Source organism: Lolium rigidum, chromosome 5 (genome assembly GCF_022539505.1).
Source record: "Lolium rigidum isolate FL_2022 chromosome 5, APGP_CSIRO_Lrig_0.1, whole genome shotgun sequence".
Taxonomy (NCBI): domain Eukaryota; kingdom Viridiplantae; phylum Streptophyta; class Magnoliopsida; order Poales; family Poaceae; genus Lolium; species Lolium rigidum.
In genome coordinates this window covers 41,409,594-41,421,548 of record NC_061512.1, presented here as the reverse complement: position 1 = coordinate 41,421,548, position 11,955 = coordinate 41,409,594, and the positions used below count along the sequence as shown (strand labels likewise).

Here is an 11,955-nt window from a genome sequence, read left to right as displayed (position 1 = left end):
GAGCAAAGTACTACCATTAACTCTTGTATAAATATTTCATGACACATGTACATCTTGAGGAGTGATACCGCCATTATTTAATCACATCTTGTCCACAACTGACAAACAGCACCCCTTCATGAATGGATATGAAAGTCTCCGGATACAATACCACAACATCAAACATAGTTCATTTCAAAATAAAAAAAAAAACATCAAACATAGTTTAACAACCCAAATTGAACGTGAAGTAAGGAAATTAAGCTGGTATACGTAAAACCAGTTCGTTTCAAGCAAAGTCAAAGCCCCTAGATAGGAATGGGTTTGACAAACAAGGTCTCCATAGTCTTGCGAAGACGCGAGCTGGACCTGAATGCATCATGGCCCCCACCATAGTACAGCGGCGAGCTAAGAGCAAAGTTGATAATCCGCTGCACTGCTGGAAGTAATACACGATTTCCAAAGCGTGCTTGGTTCAGGCTTCTCCATCCATCTTCAATCACTGACTCGATCTTGGCAATGGCAACTTCACTTGTGACCCCATGCTCGCTCATGTAACACTCCACAGAGGTTGGCGCGTCCCCCTTGCTCTTGCCGCGCTGCATGCACATGTGTAATGCAATTTTATATACTTCCTCCATCTGAAAGTAAGTCACTCGACTTTCTCTAGATACGGATATTAAAAACTTGTCTAGATATAATATGCCTAGATAAAGCTGAGTCACTTATTTATAAACGGAGTAAGTATATTAAAAAGACGAATTGTATTATGCATCCATGCCTTATTAGAAAGAAAAAAAAAGATTAGTTCCAGTTAAAAAGAAAGAAAACTTAGTTAAGTCAAAGGGACACTTACAGAAAACGCAGAAATGTCATTCATGAGACGGTAAATCTTTCCGCCTGCTATGACAACATCAGGGACACCAAAAACCCACTCGATTACTTCCTTTGGCATTGCATCACCCATGGCCACTAGGCCACACACAGATATCGTGGGAACGGCTACAGTCATGACACCGAGTTTCAATTTATCGTCAAAGCTTGGTGTGTGATTCTGGTATGCCCATTCGGCTTCTTGGAGATAATAACTAAACTGTTTTTGGAGCTGTACAAGGAAAGAAAATTAAACTACAATTTTTTAACTTTTAATGTGACAATAATAACAACACTAGTTGTATAAACTAACAATGCATGATATGGATATTTTGACAGCCATGGCTCGTTCGACTCTTCTGGAAGATCTCCTAAAATACTATTCCATCCATTTTAAATTAGTTGCTGCAGATTCATCTAAATTTGATCTATCTACACGCTAAAATACGTCTAGATACATACATATCTCGATTAGTATCTACAGAAATCTGTGTTAGTTATTTTGGAACGGAGGGGGTACTTGCTTACACCTTCGCTAGAAAATGTACTATTACATTCTAGAGTTTAGGGTCTCCGATTAGCAAGTTTGGATTGGTAATCTTTGTATCAATAAGCAAGTAAAAAATATCAAAACTTTATGTTCATGAAAAGTCTAATTTTATATTGTTTTATCTAACAATTAGAAATAGGTTTTTATTAATTAGTGTTAAGAGATACAATGGTTTGACACATTACCCTCTCTTAGAAATAATTATTGTCTTTTACAGCTGGACATAGTTATTTGTATTTTGTAACAAAATATGCATTAACTAAGGCATATGTGTTTCTAAAATTATGGTATGGTCACAAATATATGTGTTTCTAAAATTATGGTATGGTCACAAATATATGTTTTAAAATATTTGATCATCTTTATGAATATTTTCCCATGTATGTTTACTTGTTCTTTTTTTTTGTGTGTACCATGAATGACCAGCTTAATACTCAAGTGACATATATGTTACCAAACAATACGTGAAAAAAAAAACACATTCACTCTTACTAGGAGTGCTAATTGAACTTTGACTTGTTTTCTTATACTCCACATCGTAATTGTTTTCACATGCATTGGAGAAAATAGATAGTTTCACGTGCATTGGAGAAAATAGAGAAAAAAGAGAGCACGCATTGATGAAGAGAAGACAATAAATGAGAGCCCTCCGGTTCAATTTATAAGGTAAGCAAAACTTTGACTATTAATTTAGTCGATAAATATGAATTATATGTCACAAAAATTATACCATTAGAAAGTTCTCTTGAATATAAAAAATCCAACAATATGTCATATATTTCATATTTTATCGACTAAATATATGGTTTAAGTTTTTCTTAAATGACGTGCATGCCTGACCAGAGGGAGTATAAAAGCTCGTTGGCCTTATAATCCCCAACCGAGTGAGTACCTGTTTCTTGATGTAGGCAATTTCATAGTTGCCAGTGATCGCCATTTCATCACCCATCTCCTTAATGTTCCTTAGTAGTTCAGTATAAAACCTTTTCAAGTACTCTGGTAGAAGAGAAATGGCGCTCTCGTCCCATCTATGTACCCCGCAAATAAGCCACATAAAGAGAGTAAGATCTACCATATATTTTATGTTAGCTCTCTATAAATATTAGCAGTGCAAGTTTATAAAATATTTTAACGATGAGTGTTTCACAGGGAACATATCGCAGTAAAATAAGATATACTACATATAAAGCATGCTCTTATTTAATTTTCGATAATATTTTCGTGAAAGCGTACACATTTGACTAAGTGAGAGTGTGCATGCAACCTCATCTTTTAGGCACTAATTACATATAGTTACTCACTGTTAATGACAATTGGAATTTCCCATTGCAAAACATAATTATAATTAAAACTTCCACCACGATGTACCGATGGAGTTTCTTTTCTTTTTACCCCAAAAGGAAAATTTAATGGTCCAGGAACCAAAATGCTAAAATCCAACCTTTGTGCGGCTTCATTTAGCATTCGACATTCCTCTATGGTGGCATGCTCATCATATGTGTCATCCATGATGGTAAGTAGCACATTAATTTTTGCAAATATCATCCGTGCGAGCCCAAAACATTCCTCATGGTGCGCCGCAAATGACCAAAAGTAGTTCTCCACCACACGGTCCCGAACATAACTTAGCTCGATAGATCCAGAAAGCTCTTTCCACCACCTGTAAATAAATTATTTAGTTGTTATATGAGGCGGATTACCTTTTTTAATTTTAGGTAGTTTACTGAAATAGTTGAGTTGATTGAAATATGTTAGTTATACCAACTACTACTAATACCAGATAATTACTCCCTCCGTCTCAAGTGTACGTTTGACTTTTATCTTAAGTCAAACCTTTTTCAAATTGAGCCAACTGATTACCAAAACGTAGGAACATATGTGATATAATTTTTTTATTTTATGAATCTGCATTTCAAGATGGATTTAGTGACACCAATCAAGTGTGATAAGTGCTGATACGTACCTTTTTCTAGGTTGTTGGTCAAATTTAATAAAATTTGACTTAGAACAAAAGCTAAACGTACACTTATTTGTGGATGAAGGATGTATGCGTATAAAAAAGGCATGGCTGACGCCTCTAATATCTTACTACCTCGTTTTTATTTAGTTGGCATTACAAACTTAGTCAAAATCAGCCTTTGTCAAGTTTGACCAAAAAATATAGGAATAAATATGAACAGCCATAACACCAAATGGATATACTATGAAAATATAGGTTATGACTATTGACGTGTATAAAGTAGATTGCCTAGCTTTTCCATCAGTTCGGATTTTTGGTTCAAGTGGCTAGTGCATGAAGCTTAACATGGTATTAGAGCCCTAGGTCTCGAGTTCAAATCCTGGCTTTCACAATTTATTCTAAAAATTATCTCTCTCTTCTCGCAGCCTCGTGTAGTGCATGAAGCTTAACAATGACGATTCTAATGCTATTATTTTTTTACGTTGTTGGTATTGCAATTGTTTAATACAAGTTTTACAGTGATTGGCATTTTTAATAACCATCCATCAACCACGATCTAACGGTGATAAGTAGACGGAACCAAACTGACGGAACCAAAAGTGTGGGACCGGAACCAAAATTTGTAGGACCGGAACCTCTCTTATATTTTATGAAAATTTTAAAAGAAGGATGTCCTTTTGATCGACCAAATAGTATGATAAACCTGCACATATCTTAAAGTCACGGACACATGATTTTGGATCTAAATAGCCACACAAAAAACCATCCTCTCTCTCTCCACACATGATTTTGCTGGTCCGCCCCGTTTCATCTTGCTCCTCACTGCTCCTGCGAGTTGAGTCAACTACCCGAAGGCCACCCCAGATCCGACCTCTCATGCCGCCAGTGATCAAGCCTAGCCCTAGAGGGGGGGGAGAAGGGCGGCCACCCGAAACCAAGGAGCCCCCCCCCCCCGTAGCTATGGCACACGCAGTACATAAGAACTCCTTTTTTTCATATCAATACAGAACTCCTTGGGCGGTGCCATGAAATCCGATCGAAGATTTTCTCCAGCAGTCGAGGAAGAAGCTGGATGTTCGCTTGTACAAGAACTAGACCATCGAGCTCCGCCACCGGGCCTGGCAAAGCCACCATCAAATTTTGTATCTAGGTCAAAAGAATCGATCTTTGTGGCCTGGGATTAGATGCAGCGAGGCTAGGGGACGGCGCGGTGAGGCATGGGGATGGCGTAGTATTTAGATTTTGGAGACAATTTATTTTAATCTGTATAGGATACAAATGACCGCTGATACGCACGATTTCGGGTGAAAACATTCTAACGTTTACAACTTATTTTAATCAACGGCCACAAAAAAATAGATTAGACGGAACCTAGATTAGATTAGACGGAGCCAAAGTTCCGTGCCAATCACCGTAAAAGAGCTCATTGTTTAAATGTTTATTCAAACTTTACAAAGTTTCACTTTGACTAAACCATTGTGAACGGATGGATTAGTTGCTTAGTGGATGTAAAAAAGAATGAGGTATAGCACATGCATACTCGGTCATAGCTTTGAGCTCATTTAAGTGGACATGTTGCAGAAGGTTGAAGTCCAGTTTTGCCAGCTCCAATAGGATTGCGTTGTGCCCATCCTCTTCATGGTACTCAGAAATATAATGGACCGCTTCCACCCTCCTATACGTCCTTGGCAGTGGCAAATGGAGAGACCGTTTGACTTGCTCAGCTAACGGTGACTTGAGACTCCCCATCATTGATTCAAGATGTGTCTTGCAAAAGTTATGGCTTCTTCTAGTGCTGTCTCACCATGGATTAGAAGATGTGCTGCATTATACAAACTTAATAGTCCCCTTGGTTCATTAGTTGTATCCACGTTTTTTTTTTTTGAAAGCCCACGTATATTCAACATAATACCACGTACATTGTACATAGTACAGAAACGAAATACATCACATCATACGTAGGGGATACAGAACCAGAGCAAACCGCAGCATCTCCTCCGGCGTCGACGACGAAGGCCGCCGTCCACCTTCTCACCACGCCCCGAGAGCACCTCTCTTGTTGAAGACCGCCGCAAGGCCCGTCCGCCGCGCAGCGGCGGAACTTGTGCCGATGAACGAGCACGGCGAGTGCCCTCCCGCTCCATCTACTCCACCTTACCGCAGCCGTCTTCGACGTCGATGCAGACATGATCCACCGAGCTTGCCCAGCCCTGAGTTCCAGCCGCCAGATCCGCCGCCAGCACGGATCCGACGGGAGGCCGAAGTACTCGAGCACCACGCCGGGCCATCTTCGTCTTTGAATTTTTTGAAGACATCTACATGTTAGAAAAAATTAACGCTGGCACTGTCAAGATATTTGTGGAAAAATAACCGAAGCATAATCTGAATCGTCTAGCAGTTGAAATGCATGTTGCATCCTCTACAAATATGAGGAAAATTAATTAAATCATTATAGGTACCTGGAGATACCCAATGTCCATGCTCCCTAAGCAACCGAAACCTAAGAGCAACCTCATGGAGACTGGAGCTACTAAATTCACTGTTAAGGATTTCACTTAACACACCGTCGATCTGTGATTCAAAGTTGTGATCTATTCCAAGATGCTGGAGTGCATCCACTAATAACATTTTCTCCGCCACCCCGTTGCAACTCGTGAACAACTTCAGGACATCCTCCTTCAACTTTAGGGCTCTTACCTTCATCCATTCCTCAGATCTCTGCATGCAGTTAATAGTTGGAAGTCATTAACCAATGACATCTATAGATAAATCATATAAATTCATAAATGTCAATATTGGATACCTGATCGCAGAAGGTTTATCAGACCTCCAGGGCAGAACATAATCATACACAATATGTCAATATGATACCATATGAAAGCCTTCAATTACTATATATATTATCACAACTGCTCATAAGACTAAAAATTTGGGACTTGTTTGCAAGTCACATATGCTTTGGTGGCACAACACACCATTGTGATTTACACGAGAACTTTGCAACATATATGTGAAAGGCTAATTAAATCCTAACCCGCCGCCTCCCTCTCCCGCCACCCTCCCGGGCGGCGGCGGAGGCTCCTCCTCCCCCCACGTCCCACAGCCACCCGCCGCCCGTCGCCCTCAGCAGCTGCCGCTGCCGGCCGTGGCCCCGTCCCGGGCCCTGGCCCCCGTGCCTCGGCCCCGGCCATGGCCCCGGTCCCGGCCTGGCTATGGCGGTGGTGGCAGCACCCCCTCCGTCAAATCGACGAGGGGGAGAAGAGGGTTTCCGCGGCGGCGTTCCATGGGATGTGATGTAGCGCCGGTGGAGGAAGTCGGGCGGCACGGCTACTTGGCCGGGGCCTGAGGCTCTCTGTCGGTAGCCATGGAGGATTCGGTGGAGCGGTGGCAGCCTCCGCCCCCGGTAACGGTTCGGTGGCAGTACGCATGATCCGCGTCGATGTCCTCTTCCTTGGTGATCCGACAGGAGGGATTGGCAGTGTGGGGGCTGTTGATCTTGCTTTGTTTTTGGTGGCGGTCCTCAGGTTTCTCGCATGCGAGGATGAAGATCTTCCGGAGGTCCGTTTGCTTTGATCTGGCTAGAGAGATGAGTTCCGGAAAGCTCCGCTGGCAAATGGAACAGTGCATCTTTTGCCTGCAGTTTGCTGGATCGGGTGGTATTCGGTCGCGCACAACCATATTTTTATTCCAACCGTTTGGTTCCGGAGGGAGCGGCGTGAAGCTCTATTCTATGTTGACATCAGGTGACTTTTTGGTCCATGGTGAAGTCAGAACAAGGAATATCATGAAGGCCGGATTGGTGGACTGGTGATACGTCTCCAACGTATCTATAATTTCCGATGTTCCATGCTTGTTTTATGACAATACCAACATGTTTTGTTTACACTTTATATCATTTTTATGCGTTTTCCGGAACTAACCTATTAACAAGATGCCGAAGTGCCAGTTCCTGTTTTCTCGCTGTTTTTGGTTTCAGAAATCCTAGTAACGAAATATTCTCGGAATCGGACGAAATCAACGCCCAGGTTCCTATTTTTCCCGGAACCATCCAGAACACACGAGAACTGCCAGAGAAGGGGGACAGGGCCACCAAACCACACCCCGGCGCGGCCAGGGGGGGGGGGCGCCCCCCTATGGTTTGGGCAGCCCGTGGCCCCTCCGACTCCGACTCTTCGCCTATTTAAGCCGTCGTGACCTAAAAACATCGACAGAAAAGACGAACCTCCAGAAAGACTCCAGGGGCGCCGCCACATCGCGAAACTCCAATTCGGGGACGAAGTCTCGTTCCGGCACCTCGCCGGGACGGGGAATTGCCCCCGGAGCCGTCTCCACCGCCATCTTCACCGCCATCGCTGCCTCCACGATGAGGAGGGAGTAATCCATCCCCGAGGCTGAGGGCTTCGCTGTAGCTATGTGGTTCATCTCTCTTCCATGTACCTCAATACAATAATCTCATGAGCTGCTTTACATGATTGAGATTCATATGAGTTTTGTATCACAATTCATCTATGTGCTACTCTAGTGATGTTATTAAAGTAGTTCTATTCCTCCTGCACGTGTGTAAAGCGACAGTGTGTGCACCGTGTTAGTACTTGGTTTATGCTATGATCATGATCTCTTGTAGATTGCGAAGTTAACTATTGCTATGATAATATTGATGTGATCTATTCCTCCTACATATGCATGAAGGTTACGGTGTGCATGCTATGCTAGTACTTGGTTTAGTCTCGTTGATCTATCTTACACTAAAGGTTACTAAAACATGAGCATTATTGTGGAGCTTGTTAACTCCGGCATTGAGGGTTCGTGTAATCCTACGCAATGTGTTCATCATCCAACAAAAGTGTAGAGTATGCATTTATCTATTCTGTTATGTGATCAATGTTGAGAGTGTCCACTAGTGAAAGTGTAATCCCTAGGCCTTGTTCCTAAATACTGCTATCGCTACTTGCTTACTGTTTTACTGCGTTACTACTGCTGCAATACTACCACCATCAACTACACGCCAGCAAGCTATTTTCTGGCACCGTTGCTACTTATTCATACCACCTGTATTTCACTATCTCTTCGCCGAACTAGTACACCTATTTGGTGTGTTGGGGACACAAGAGACTTCTTGCTTTGTGGTTGCAGGGGTTGCATGAGAGGGATATCTTTGACCTCTTCCTCCCCGAGTTCGATAAACCTTGGGTGATCCACTTAAGGGAAAACTTGCTGCTGTTCTACAAACCTCTCGCTCTTGGAGGCCCAACACTGTCTACGGGAAAGGAGGGGGAACGTAGACATCAAGCTATTTTCTCGGCGCCGTTGCCGGGAGGAAAGGTAAAAAGGCACTCATACTCCGGTTCCGGGTAACGATACTTTTCTGGCGCCATTGTGTTTGTGCTCGAAGCTATTTCCTTTAGATCCTGCAATTGCATCTTTTTGTTTCTTGTTTTTATTTTCACTAGTTAGGCATAATGGAAAACAACAAAAAAATTTAGTGAGCTTTTTAATCTTTTTTCTGATTTAGAATTGTTTGGTGCAAACATTAAAAAACCAATGGAACCTTATTCGCATGCTAGTAGCGATGTTATTAGTATGAATGCAATTACTGCTAATGCTATGAAGAAGTCTAAGCTTGGGGAAGCTAGTTTTTGTGATCTTTTTAGCTTCCCATCTTCAGGTGAGAAAATTTGCTCCGATAACACTTTATCTCCCATATGCGATAACTCTAATGATGCTTGTGATATTTTAAATGCACCTACTGAAAGTACTCCATATAAAATACCTATGAAAATTATTGAACGTGTTATGGATAACCGCTATGAAGGGGATGGAACTGTGCATCCCGGAGATCATTTACTGTTTTTGCATGAATTATGCGGGTTATTCAAGTGTGCGAGTATCTCTATGGATGAAGTGAAGAAGAAATTATTCTCTATGTCTTTGATCGGTAAAGCGGCGCATTGGCATAAACTACTAAAAGATGAGCATTCTCTTGATTGGAAGGATATTGTGCCTCTATTTTATTCTAAATTCTATCCTCCAAGTGAAATTCACAAAGACCGAAACCGAATATATAATTTCTGGCCTCATGATGGAGAGAGTATTGCCCAAGCATGGGAGAGATTGAAGTCTTTAATGCTCAAATGCCCCAATCATGAGCTTCCAGGTAATATCATCATTGATAATTTCTATGCAAGACTTTCTTTTCAAGATAAGACCTTGCTGGATGCTACTTGTTCTCGGATCATTCACGCGCAACAAAGAAGAGTTTAAAAGGGACCTTCTTGATCGGATTAAGGAGAACGCTCGAAGATTGGGAGAACGACAAAGGTAAAGAGTCGGTATAAATTATGATTATGAATGCATTGAAACTTTTATGGATACCGATAAATTTCGAAATATGAGTGCTACTTATGGTCTTGACTCTCAAGTTGCTGCAAATCTTTATAAAGCCTTTGCTTCTCATTTTGAATTGCCTAAAAAGAATTTTGATAAGTATCATGAACCTTTTAAAGAGGCTTGCATGAAGAATGAAATTGTTGTTAATTATTGTAATGAGCATGCTCAAACTCCTAAGAATGTTATTTCCTATAAGCATGTTAATTTTTGTGGAATACATAGACCTTGTGGAATTAATCAAATCAAAGATGAATATTGTATCCATCATGCTAATGAAAAAACTAGAAAGTGGTTTAGGGCTCTAGATGATCTTGGTAAAAAAGTTTGTGCCCTCTATCCTTTTATTTGTGAAGTTTGCCATGAAGTGGGTCATTTTAATTTTCAATGCTCCTCCAATGATAATTTGAACCCAATGAGTGCTGCAAATTTGTATTGTGATGATGAAATTACTCCTAATCAGCATGATGAACATACTTTATTTTTGGGGTGTGAAGAACTATCGAGAAAAATCTCTTTGTTACATATGAGTGATCTTGATATTGATGATGTCCTGCATGGGTGTTTTTCTTATTGCATTGATAATACCATACAAATACTTACATACAAAATATTTTAGAAGATGACACCTTGCCAAAATATGATAGGACCGCTGTGTGTTTTCAACTAATTAATGAAAAGGAGGGATCCTCCCAAGTTTCTTCTATTGTTTCTGAAAGTAAATCAGGTTATGCGGACAAGCCACCCTTCGAGCCTCTTCCTCCTGAAGAAGGGAACGAGGAAAAGGAGAAGGAGAAGAAGAAGAAGGGAACGAAGAAGAAGAAGAAGAATAAGGGGAATAAAAAGAAAGAGGTAACAGCATATCCCCGCGTATATGAGATAACGATAGGTAACCGTAAGTATGTTGCTCCTGATGATTATTGTGATAATGAATCTAAATACGATGATCTTCCTATGCACTTTACATACATTAGTAATCATGATTTGAATGAGCACACTACTTTTGATATTACAAATCTCTGGGAAACTAATTCTGAAAATGATGATAATAATTGCCATAGTGTCAGTACTATCCATGCTTCCTCCCATAATGATATAGAAAGCTCTAAGCTTGGGGAAGAAGTGTTTGAAAATCCTTTAGCTACTGGTCATTATGTTCTTGATACATCTCCTTCTAATAACAATAATGGTGTGGACACAGATAAACCGATTGTGAAAGATAACTATTCTATTTCTTATGATGACACTGTGCCTCCGATCTCCGATGATCATTACAAAGAATGCTATGATATAGGTTCTAACTATCCTTATGAAACTTGTCATAGTCATGATTGGGTTACCAAAAACAATTCCCTTAATATGCAACTTGTTTACCATGTTCAAATTCTTGATAATAATCCTGCTCCAATTACTATTAATGAGAATAACTCTTCTTATGCCAAATTTAATGATACTTCTATGCATATGAACCATGATAAGAATGTTTTAAGTGATGGGTATATTGTGAATTTCATCAATGATGCTACTGAAAGTTATTATGAGAGAGGGAAATATGGTTATATGCATTTCAATAATATTAAGTTTCCCCCTTTATGTTGAGAATCTTGAAGTTACTCGTGTTTTATCCTCTTATACTTGTCACTTTGTTCTTCATGAATTCATTTGTGTACAAGATTCCTCTTCATAGGAAGCATGTTAGACTTAAATGTGTTTTGAATTTGCCTCTTGAAGCTCTCTTTGCTTCAAATACTATCTCTTGCAAATGCATCATTAAAACTGCCGAGCCCATCTTAATGGCTATAAAGAAAGAACTTCTTGGGAGATAACCCATGTGTTTATTTTGCTACAGTACTTTGTTTTATATTTGTGTCTTGGAAGTTGTTTACTACTGTAGCAACCTCTCCTTATCATGTTTTTGTGCCAAGTAAAGTCTCTATGGTAAAGTTGATGCTAGATTTGGATTGCTGCGCAGAAACAGCATTGCTGTCTGTCACGAATCTTGGTCTAATTCTCTGTAGGTAACTCAGAAAATTATGCCAATTTACGTGAGTGATCCTCAGATATGTACGCAACTTTCATTAGTTTTGAGTTTTTCCATTTGAGCAAGTCTGGTGCCATTTTAAAATTCGTCTTTACGGACTGTTCTGTTGTTGACAGATTCTTCCTTTTATTTCGCATTGCTTCTTTCGCTGTGTTGGGTGGATTTCTT

General features: G+C 40.5%; 1 pseudogene; it reads right to left on the bottom strand.

Annotated features, from left to right (window-relative positions):
- Nucleotides 1–287: 287 nt before the first annotated feature.
- LOC124655890 overlaps nt 288–11,955 on the bottom strand; it is a 30,030-nt pseudogene continuing 18,362 nt past the window's right edge.